General features: G+C 52.5%; 1 protein-coding gene across 5 annotated transcripts in view; it reads right to left on the reverse strand.

The window, feature by feature from the left end:
* LOC115660338 (nck-associated protein 1-like) overlaps positions 1 to 9207 on the reverse strand; it is a 60959-nt gene extending 51752 nt beyond the window's left edge. For 2 of the 5 annotated variants that reach the window (XM_030581672.1, XM_030581668.1), the window contains exons 1-4: positions 9024 to 9207; positions 7172 to 7258; positions 6433 to 6521; positions 5300 to 5426 (exon numbers count right to left, since the gene is read on the reverse strand). The gene's annotated coding sequence lies outside the window, so the exon portion shown is untranslated. Of the gene's footprint in view, positions 1 to 5299; positions 5427 to 6432; positions 6522 to 7171; positions 7259 to 8995 lie in introns of all 5 variants that reach the window. The other 3 variants (XM_030581669.1, XM_030581670.1, XM_030581671.1) reach the window with 3 other exon arrangements.
* Between the last annotated feature and the right edge of the window lie 60 nt (positions 9208 to 9267).

Genomic DNA, 9267 nt, shown 5'->3' on the forward strand with positions numbered 1-9267 from the left:
GGGACAGCTCTTCTAGAGTTTTAACCTTTGTTCCTGATATCTAGGCATCCCAATTCTTTTCAATGTGGTGGACGTGTCGGGGAAATGACAAATCTTGTTTCCGCCTTAGGGCTCTGAACCGCCGACGGGCATGCTCAAGTGTTAGTCCCATTCTGATCCTGGCCTTGCTTTGAAAAATTTATAATCGTTCATGTGTTCCTTCGGCATTTCAGCCGCCACGTCTGCTAAGGGTCCACTGAGCTGTGGCCTCAGTTCTACCATGTACTGGTCTTCAGAGATGCTGTACCCAAGGCAGGCCCTTTCAAAATTTTCTAAGAAGGCCTCAGTGTCATCACCTGCCTTGTGGGTGGGAAAGTTCTTGGGATGAGGAACAGTAACTGGCGAAGAGTTGTTAGAATTGGCTGTGTTCTTCTGCTTAGCCTGTTCTAATTCCAGGGCCTGCTGGCGTGCCTCCCTTTGGAGCTCTATTTTTCTTTTGTGGTCCGCCTCTTTGGCTTCTTGCTCTCTTTTGTGGCCTGCCTCTTCCCTGGCTATTTCTGCATTTATTAGTTCCATCTTTCTTCTATGTTCGTTGTCTCTTTCTATGGCTTCTAGTTTTGCTTGTTCCTGTCTAATGGCTTTCTTGGAACTCATGGCTCCTGCTTTTTTTGTGCTGGTTGTGCCCTCTGCTGTTGAGTGTTTGGAATGCTGCAGCTCAGGGTTGCTTGGGAACACAGACTTTTTTTAACACTTCCTAACTAGCCTTTGCCCTACAAGTTAGAACAAAAAAAAAAACCACTTTCATTTGCAAATGTGTTTTGCTGGTGTTTGCTGACTCACAGCTGGAGTCCCTTTGTTTAACAAAGATCCTTGTTAAACCCTAATGCCTCTGCCTTCAGGTAGTCTTTCTGCACAACCAGAAAGGAGAGAAGAAAAAAAAAATATTTCCAAATGGCTTGGTTTGTCCACAGTCCCCTCTAGCCTGCTTCCCTAACAACTAGAAGGAGAGAGAAAGGAAAAAAAAAATCCTACTGGCTTTGCTTTTAAACTCAAACCTCTCAGTCTGCCTGCAGATAGCTAGCAGGGAGAGAAATAAAAACCTCACTGGCTTATCCCACCGCTATGCCAACATGTCAAAGTAGTATCCCCACTCTGAACCTTAGTGTCCAAAAAATGGGGTACCTGCATGAAGCCCTCTAAGCTTAATTACTAGCTAAGAAATGACAGAGCTGCTACCACCCAAAAATATAGTGTTTTGGGACACTTTCTGACCCCCAAACCCTTCCCTGGGGACCCCAAGACCCAAACCCCTTGGATCTTAACACAAGGAAAATAAACCCTTTCCCCCACCGTTCCCTCTCCCAGGCTTCCCCTCCCTGGGTTACCCTGGAGAGACTACACAGATTCAAACTCCGTGAATCTAAAACAAACAGGAAATTCACCTTCCCCCTCCTCTTTTCCCCCCACCACTCCCAGACTCTCCCTGAGAGAGAGATAGAGACAGTGATCCTAACACAGAGAGAAATTAACCTCTCTCTCCCCTTCTCTCCTTTCTCCTCACCAATTCTCTGGTGAGTCCAGACACCCCATCCCCTGTGGTCTTACACAAGAATAAAAAAAAACAACAATCAAGGTCTTAAAAAGGAAAAGCTTTTAATTAAAGAAAGAAAAAAAGTAAAATTATCTCTGTAAAATCAAGATGGAAAATGTTACAGGGTCTTTCAGCTTATAGACACTAGAGAGAATCCTCCTTCCAGCACAAATACAAGTTGCAGCAAACAGAGATACAATCCTTCCAGCAAAATACACATTTGCAAATAAAGAAAACAATCAAAAGACTAAACCGCCTTTCTAACTGGTACTCACTAAATTGAACAGAAGAGGTTGTTTCAGAGATTTGAGAGCCTGTATGTACGTCTGGTCCCTCTTAGATCCAAGAGAGAACAGAGAACAAAAGAAAGCAGCACAAACAAAGACTTCCCTCCACCGAGATTTGAAAGTATCTTGTCTCCTGATTGGTCCTCTGGTCAGGTGTTAGCCAGGTTCACTGAGCTTGTTAACCCTTTACAGGTAAAAGAGACATTAACCCTTAACTATCTGTTTATGACACCCCTGGCTGAATATATTTTGCGGCCTAGGAGGTCCATGCGCCTAGCCTCCTTGGACTTGGGAGCAGGAGCTTGCTGGCCATGACGCTCCCTCTCATTTACTGATTGAACTACTAGGGAGCAAGTATGTGGGTGTACGTAGAGATACTCATACCCCTTGGAAGGTACTATGTATTTTCTCTCTACTCCCCTGACTGTGGGGGGGATCGAGGCTGGGGATTGCCAAATGGTGTCTGCATTTGCTTGAATAGTGCAGATAAACAGCTGGGCCACTCTAGTAGGTGTGCCTGCAGATAGGATGTCCACTACAGGGTCCTCTATTTCAGGGACCTCCTCCACTTGCAGATTCATATTCTGCGCCACCCGTCTCAAGAGGTCATGATGTGCCCTTAGGTCAATTGGGGGAGGTCCGGAGGAGGATGTTCCTGCCACAGCCTCGTCTGGCGAGGAGGAAGAGGTGATACCAGGGAGAAGAGGTTCCTGTGGGGGCTCCTCTTCTTAGGAGTGGCATCAGACTCAGGTGGGACCTGGGGGTCTGCAGGTGGTACTGAAGCCTCATCCATACCCATGGTGGGGAGCGGCTTACGGTTGCCTCTGGTGTCCAGTGTTCTGACAGGGCAGACCGTGGTGCAACTGAGGGAACACCTTGGGCTTGGTGGTATGCCCACGGTGTCCAGAAAGACCACTGATGAGGTCCTTGCTCGTGGCTCTGGCTCTCAGGAAACATATGGCTGGGGACATCCGAGTCACGATCCTGTGGACAGGAAATGCTACCAGCCTGTGATGACACCGAGGTGTGTCTCGACGGCCAAGGCAGTGCTGATAGACCCTGAGAGGGAGCCACGGCTCGGGTTGGTCTTTCCCGGGACGGTACCGGGAGCTGTAACGGTACCACGTGGGAGACCGGGACCTACGACTGAAGCAGTGCTGGGAGGTCGACTGGGATCTCGAATCCCTTCGCCTGGAGTGGCTGCGAGATGTGCGGTGCCGTGAACGGTGCTGAGAGTCGGATCGGTACCGGGAGTATCTGGCAGGCGAACGGGAGGCTGAGCAGTGCTGCGAGTGTGACCGGTACCGCGATAGAGAGCGGTGTGGAACTGCGAGCGGCATCGGGATCGGGATCGGCGACGTGACCAAGATCATCGGTAGGACCGAGATCTTGAACGATTCCTCTTGGTTGCTCCCATGGAGGGCAGCCTCAGCAAGGCAGGCTTGCCAATAGATTGGATGACCCGCACCGGCGGTGGTGGGGGTTGGGGCAGCGCAGTCTCCATCATCGCGATCAACTCCTGCGCTGTGGAGAAGGTCTCTCGCGTGGATGGGAGAGCGAGCTCGATCACAGCGTGAGCCAGGGAGCTTTCGGGCACCTGACCCAACAGCCCTTGCAGGACTGGAATCAACAGTGCCACACCTTGCGGTGCCTCACGCGGTGGTGCCGCGGCAGATGATGGTGCTGAGCGATCCTTCGTTGATGGGCCCTCCTTCTGTGTGCCGAAGCAGCCAGAGTGCTGTGTTGCTTCCTGGGCCGCAGGGATAGGGAGCGGTGCCAAGCAGACATCGGTGCCGGCAAGGGTCGGTGCCGTGGCTCCTTCGCGGTACCGGAGCCAAAGGAGCGTTCCTCACAGATGCAGGCTGTTGAGCACTTGGTACCGATGTCACAGGGCTAAGTGCTGCCTCCACAAGGAGCTGTTTCAGTCAAAAGTCCGGCTCCTTCTTCGTCCTCGGTTTAAATGACTTACAGATGCGGCACTTTTCAGGAAGGCGGGATTCCCCTAGGCACTTGATGCAACAGTCGTGGGGATCCCCTATTGGCATCGGCTTTTGGCACGCCGAGCACGGTTTGATTCCCTGTGACCTGGGCATAAGCCTGGCACTGGGGTGGAGCAAAGGGGCTCCCCCCTCAACAACTATATATATACACAACAATTAACACTAACTACAACTGTAAAAACTCCAACTATAAAGACAATTAACAGTAAAGAACAACGAGTAAGCTAGGGAAGTGGAGATCAGCAAAGCCACGCTCCACAGTCCCAACGACCATCATGAGCGGTAAGAAGGAACTGAGGGGCCGTTGGGTCGGCAGGGGTATATATCCGGAGCCATAATGGCGACACTCCAGGGGGCGACCCAGCCGACCCACCGAGTGTTGCTAGGGTAAAAATCTTCCGACAAACGTGCACGCGGCGTGTGTACACACCTAATTGGAATCGATATGAGCAAGCACTCAAAGAAGAACTCCCCATAATCCTTTTAAGTGAAGGCTCCTCTTCTTGTTTTGTTGTGAACTCTGGGCTCCGGGAGCTGCTTATCAAAAAACCAAACAGCTACTGTTTGCTGTGAATGAGTAGGGAGAGGCAGGGGGGCTCCCTTTGGAACACCCACAGCTAATGTTAGCTTGAAGAGAGAGGCGGCGCATGGAGAGAAGTGGGAGGGTTCACTTTGATGAGCAGCTGCTTATCTGGTCTGTGAGAAAAATCAAACAGCTGCTGTTTGCTTTCAGTGAGTGAGGGATGGGGATGGGGGGTCGGAACTTGCAAGGCAGGATGCTGACACTCTCAGCACTCCAAAAACCCACTCTCTCCCTCCACGCTCCCTGTCACACTCCACCCCACCACACCCACCTTTTGAAAAGCACGTTGCAGCCACTTGAATGCTGGGATAGCTGCCCATAATGCACCGCTCCCAATGCTGCTGCAAATGCTGCAACTGTGGCCACACCAGTGCACTGTCAGCTGTCCGTGTGGACAGACTGCACTGCTTTCCCTACTCAGCTGTACGAAGGCAGGTTTAACTCCTAGCGCTGTACTGCTGCAAGTGTAGCCATACCCTGAGTGTCTGTGTGATAAGTAACCCTGACCTAGCAGCTCTGACTCCAGCAGCCTGCCTCTCACACCCCAAGCACATTCTGGTTTGGGGGGAGTAGGCTCAGTGTTTGAAGAGAAGGACAGGGGTAGGAACCTTCTGTTCATTATGCTGGACCTAACCCCCAGTTTTATTTGAGCAAACACGAGCTATTTGATACTGTGCAATACTGCTCCTGTGCTCTGTTCCCAAAGTGTTCTGCAGCAGGGGGGAGGGAAGGGTCCTCTGTGTCACTGGCATATTGGGGTGATGCTGAAAAGGACAGAGTAGAAGTAGCATTGTGGGGCTGGCATGAACCTTCGTTCTTAATTTCCCCTATCAAGAAGGGAGGGGATTGAAATCCTTACCCAGTGAGGTCATATTCTCATAGTTCTGCTGCATGACGTCTCTGCAGAGAGCTCTCTGGGCAGAGTCTGGCAGAGCCCACTCTTCCCTGGTGAAATACAAAGCCACCTCCTCAAAGGTCACTGGCCTCTGAAAGAGCAAGAGTCCAACACTTAGTACCTTCTGCCCCACTCACAGCCACACTATTTGTGGAGCAGAGAAGCCCATCAAAGGGAAGCTCTGGGTGGATTGCAGTCAACAGAGTCCAACCCCCACCCTGCTCAGAGCATCCAGGAAACACCAGGGCAGGGGTCGGCAACCTTTCAGAAGTGTTGTGCTGAGTCTTCATTTATTCACTCTGATTTAAGGTTTTGCATGCGGGTAATACTTTTTAACACTTTTAGAAGGTCTCTTTCTATAAGTCTATAATATATAACTAAACTACTGTTGTATGTAATAAGGTTTTAAAAATGTTTAAGCAGCTTCTTTTAAAATTAAATTAAAATGCAGAGCCTCCCGGACCCGTGGCCAGGACCCAGGCAGTGTGAGTGCCACTGAAAATCAGCTCACGTGCCACCTTTGGCAGCATGCCATAGGTTGCCTATCCCTGCACCAGGGCGACGAGATGAAGCGAGAGCCCCTTGTCTCTCCCAGCAGATCCATCACACACCTGCTAGCCACAGACTAAAAGAGGAGGTGGAGCCTCTAGCCAGGTCAAAGGAGAACTCCCTGGTAGGAAGCACACCACCCTCCCCATTGTGAGGTGCTGGATACGAGGGGAGGGGAATCTCCCCCAAGCCTAACTCATGGGTGCCTCCTTCATATCTCACAGGAGCCACTGCTTGGTCGGGTCAGGCTCCAGCACTGGCAGTCTGGTCAGTTTTCCTAGCTCCGTGTAGGTGGGTTATTTTCTGTTTAACAAATTAGGGCATTTCCACCTCCAAACCCTATGGGTCTGTTCCTAGAATCTAGGCTCCTTATTGAACAACTCTTAGCAGGTTTGTCACATTCTGTCCTCCTCCCTTTCTCCACCCTGTGCATTTCCTGCCCCGCTCCAACCTCCAACCCAGACTGTGCAAACTTTCCCATCTCCGCTGTATTTGCTGTCTCTCTCTCTCCTGCAGGAACCCACCAGCAACCCCCTGATAATCCCTACCTGAACAGGCTCCTCTGGAGCCATTTCTCTTCCCTGTGTCATGGGAGGATGGGATGAGCTGGAGCGAAACATGGACGTCATTCTGCAGCCTGGGAGGGTGAGAAGGGCAGTTGTGGGGGTTACAGAACAAGCTTTAGTTAATTTCACAGGATGATTCTCCAAGGCCCTGTCCCTGCAGACAGACATCCTAGAATCTGCCATCCGGGGAAAATGCTTGATCTCTTTATTACAGTGTAGACCTGGCCCCTCCTGCCAGGCTAAGCCCACAGACACATTTTTAACATCCCTTCTCCCCCCCACATCCCATAACAAAGTCTCTGAATACAAGGCTAGAAAAGAACATAACGAAAGGAGTCACTGTGGGGGATTCCCTCGGACACCGGCCCCACGGCAGTCACACCCCAGCAGGGGGAATATGGAATCAAGAACTAGCTTTCCTCTGTCTGAGCTTCTTGTTCACTAGAGAGTGGTTCTGCCCAGGGATGCTGCAATACCTGTGTCTGGGTGGACTAGAGAGCTGGAAATCTCTCCCCTCTCTCACTTCTCCCACTGCCCCTTTCAGTCTCTCCTTCCCCTGTCCTCTCTCCCTGCTCCTCTGGCTGGGAAAGTCCCATTCCTGGGGGCTTTGTTCTCCCTGGGCTGAATTTTCTCCTGGCAATTGCTAATGGGAGGAGAGGCTGTTTGTGTAGAGACACTTTCTTGCTAGTCCCCAGCGCTTTCCCAGAGGTCTTTTAGTTACGTGGAGACTCTGGCTCAGAATTTGTATTAACAGGGCCCAGAGCTGCCCCAAGGGGCTAGTACCAGCTGGAGAAAGTCATCACCTGGGCTGGGCAGAGAAGAAGTTTTAATTAAGATCACATCCCAGCACAGAACCCCACTGGGGGGGCAGCAGCTGCTAAGCCTGGTCTCCCAGATCACAATGGAGGCTGCAGCGCCTGACCCAGGAAGCTGAACCCCAATACCCTGAGCAGAGAGGGACAGAACATTTGAGCAGCTTCCCTCCTTTAGCTCTCTGGGGAGAGCAGCTAATGAGAGCCCTCCTCACAGGGAGAATTGCTAATCTCGTTTGCCCCACTGTGCATCTGGAGTCATTCCTTGTCTTTCCATGCGCTGACTCTGATTAACAATGTTCTCAATGAAACCAAAGTTCAGAAAGAACGAGTCCAGAATGCCTTGGAAGAAACCACTGTGCGGCAGTGCTGACCCCCCTCCCACCTCCCTCACCCCCCAGATCTAGGGCAAGGACTTGCAGGGGGTGGGGCATGAATATTCCCTAGTTTTCAAAAGAGGAGAAAAGAAAGATGTGTGATTTCACCTCACAGTGTTTGATAAGTGGATAAGAAGTTATCAGGGTGAGTGGCCTGGCTGGGGGCTGCCTGGCAGTGCTTGGAGCCAGGATTCTGGCAGAAACTGATCAGGGAGCAGGATCATGGTTAGCAGCAGCCCCCAGACAACCCCCAGCACCCGGAGCCCAGAGCCTACAGCCAGGGGCCCCAGACACCCCCACAACCCCAGTCAGGGTCCTGCCAGATCTTCCCTGGCACCCAGTCCCCAGAGTCCCCGGCCAGGGACCCAGATACCCCCCCCGAACCCCCACCAGCCACAGTGAGAGTTGGACACTGGTGAAATGGAGAGAAAATGGGGCACAATCGGGGGAGGGGAACAGGGAACTTCTCAGGGATTTGGGGGCAGGGGGGTCACCTTGGATGTTGCTCTTGTTAGGCCTGAATAAAGATATAGCAGACAAAACCAGGTACGCCAACCTGACCAAAGTCAGGCTAACAGAGGTTTTTGGGTAATTACTGAGTGGAAAACACTGAAAAGCAGCAGCAGCGTGTCTCACAAGCGCTGGGAAAAAAGTGAGATAAGGGAGGGGCTGCATTCCTGGTATAGTACCAACTGTGCTGTGTTAGGAGCAGTTCCTTTGAAGAACTGATAAGAAATCCCAGCCTCCCTGTTTTCACTCCTTGGTTCAGTTCTCTGTCTGTTTTAACTGCCCTACATTCCTAACTTCTGGTGCTTGCTAAGATATTGTTAATCACCTAACGCTGTAAAACATGTATACTGAAAGGTGTCTAGTTTCTAGCTGTTAGAAGAAGGGGGTGGGTTGCTCCAGTGAATAATTTATGACGTGAGGGAACTGCCTATATAGGCTCATACTAAGCTGTAAAGAGCGGGCTGGTTCTCTCTGGAGACGAGCTGCCCTCCATTGATGCGTGCACTTGTCAATAAAGAGCTTTGGATCGGCCCTTGCTGGTGTTGCCTGTCTCTCTCGCGGTCAGACAGCGAACTTCGCCGTCTGGGTTAGAGGCCCTGACACTCTCTAGAGAGAAAGGAGGCAGGACGGGGGGCTCCCCACGGGGGGGGGCAGCGGTAAATCCGAGGGGATCTCAGCCCCCCCTTTCTCTCCCCGCTCCTCGGGGGTCACCGGCTCTCCCCCCCCCGCCCCCGGCCATGTCCGGGCTGCACCGACACTTTCCACCCGCCCCTGTCCCGCGTCCCCCCCGGCCCCAGGGAGCAGACCCCGGGGCTGCGAGATGCCCGGACACGGGGGCAGACTCACCGCCCGCCCCCCGGGCTCGCTCCGGTACCTGGAGGCTGCAGCTCCGCAGCGCAGGTGGAAGCTGGGGCCGGGTACAGGAGGGTTAATGGTCTCTCCCGCCGCGATCTGCGCATGCCCAGAGCTCTAACGGCCCCGCACGAGCTAGGCATAACCACACCTCCCCGCGCGCGTTCGCGCTCCGGCTCCGCTCCCTCGCTGACGTCACTTCCGCTCCCCCGGGCGTCCGGAACTACATCTGCCAGCCTGCCCCGGGGCGCGTCCGCCCAGCTAAG

The sequence above is a fragment of the Gopherus evgoodei genome, chromosome 12, assembly GCF_007399415.2.
Source record: "Gopherus evgoodei ecotype Sinaloan lineage chromosome 12, rGopEvg1_v1.p, whole genome shotgun sequence".
Classification (NCBI taxonomy): Eukaryota; Metazoa; Chordata; order Testudines; family Testudinidae; genus Gopherus; species Gopherus evgoodei.